This window comes from Lupinus angustifolius, chromosome LG01 (assembly GCF_001865875.1).
Source record: "Lupinus angustifolius cultivar Tanjil chromosome LG01, LupAngTanjil_v1.0, whole genome shotgun sequence".
NCBI classification, from domain to species: Eukaryota; Viridiplantae; Streptophyta; class Magnoliopsida; order Fabales; family Fabaceae; genus Lupinus; species Lupinus angustifolius.
The window spans coordinates 33005168-33007067 of record NC_032009.1 but is presented as its reverse complement, the minus strand read 5'-3'; positions in this window follow the sequence as shown (position 1 = coordinate 33007067).

Genomic DNA, 1900 nt, shown 5'->3' with positions numbered 1-1900 from the left:
GCATGAGGATGAGGATGAGGATGAGGATGAGGATAAGGACGAGATGAGGATAAGGATGAGGAGGAGGAGGAGGATAAGGAAGAGAAGGAGGATGAGGAGGAGGATGAGGATGAGGAGGAGGATGAGGATGTGGATGAGGATGAGGTTGAGGATTAGGACTAGGATTAAGATTAGGATTAGGATTGGGATTAGTTTTAGGATAAGGATAGATTAGGGTTAGTAGTAGGATAAGGTTGAAGATAACGACAAGGATAAGGATGAAAGACGAGGATTAGGATTAGGGTTTGGATTAAGATTAGGGTTTGAAATTGGACTGCGATTAGGGTTTAGGTTGAGTATAGGGATGAGGATGAGGATGCGCATGAGGAGGAAGAGGAGGAGGAGGATAAGGATGAGGATGAGGATGAGGATTGGGATGAGGAGGAGGATGAGGATGAGGATGAGGATGAGGGTGAGGACGAGTATGAGGATGATGAGGAGGATGAGGATTAGGTTTAGGATTAGGATCATGATTAGGATTAGGATTACGATGAGGATATGGACTTGGATTAGTGTTAGTATTAGGATGAGGATAAGGATGAGCATGAGGACGAGGATGAGCATGAGGATTAGGATGAGGATTATGATTAAGATTAAGGGTAGGATGAGGATGATGTTGAGGATGAGGATGAGGATGAGTATGAGGATTAGGGTTAGGATTAGGATTAGGGTTAGGATTAGGATTAGGATTAGGGTGAGGGTTACGGTTAAGATTAGGACGAGGAAGAGGTTGAGGATGAGGATGAGGATGAGGATAAGCATGAGGATGATGATTAGTTTAAGGATGAGGACGAGGATGAGGATGGGGATTAGTATGAGGATGAGGATGAGGGTTAGGATTGGGATTAGGGTTTGAATTCGGAAGAGGATGACGATTAGGATGATGATGAGGAGGAGGATGAGGATGAGGATGAGGATGAGGATGAGGATGAGGATGAGGACGACGATGAGGACGAGGACGACGATGATGATGAGGATTAGGATTAGGTTCAGGATTAGGATTAGGATAAGGATTAAGATTATGGTTAGTATTAGGATGAGGATGAGGATAGGGATAAGGATGGCGGATGAGGACGAGGATAGGGATAAGGATGGCGGATGAGGATGAGGATGAGGGTTAGGATTAGGATGAGGACGGGGATGAGGATGAGGATGAGTATGAGGAGGAGGAGGAGCAGGAGGAGGAGGAGGATGAGGATGGAGATGAGGATGTGGATGAGGATGAGGATGCGGGTGAGGACGAGGATGAGGATGATGAGGATGAGGATTAGCATTAGGATTAGGATCAGGATTAGGATTAGGGTTAGTATTTGGATGAGGACGAGGATAAGGATGAGGGTGAGCATGAGGATTAGGATTAGGAGTAGGATTAGTGTTAGGATGAGGACGAGGATGAGGATGAGGATGAGGATGAGGATGAGGATGAGGATTAGGATTAGGATTAGAATTAGGGTTAGGGTTAGGATTAGGATTAGGATGAGGATGAGGTTGAGGATGAGGATGAGGATGAGGACGAGGATCAGGACGAGGATGAGGATGAGGTTGAGCACGAGAATGAGGATGAAGAGGAGGACGAGGACTTGGATTAGGATTAGGATAAGGATTAAGATTAGGGTTAGTATTAGGATGAGGACGAGGATAGGGATAAAGATGAAGGATGAGGATGACGATGAGGATTAGGGTTTGGATTAAGATTAGGGTTAGGATTTGGATTAGGATTAGGATGAGTATGAGGATGAGGATGAGGATGAGGATGAGGATGAGGATGCGGATGAGGATGAGGATGAGGATGAGGATAAGGAGGAGGATGAGGATGAGGATGAGGATGAGGATGAGGATGAGGATGTGGATGAGGATGAGG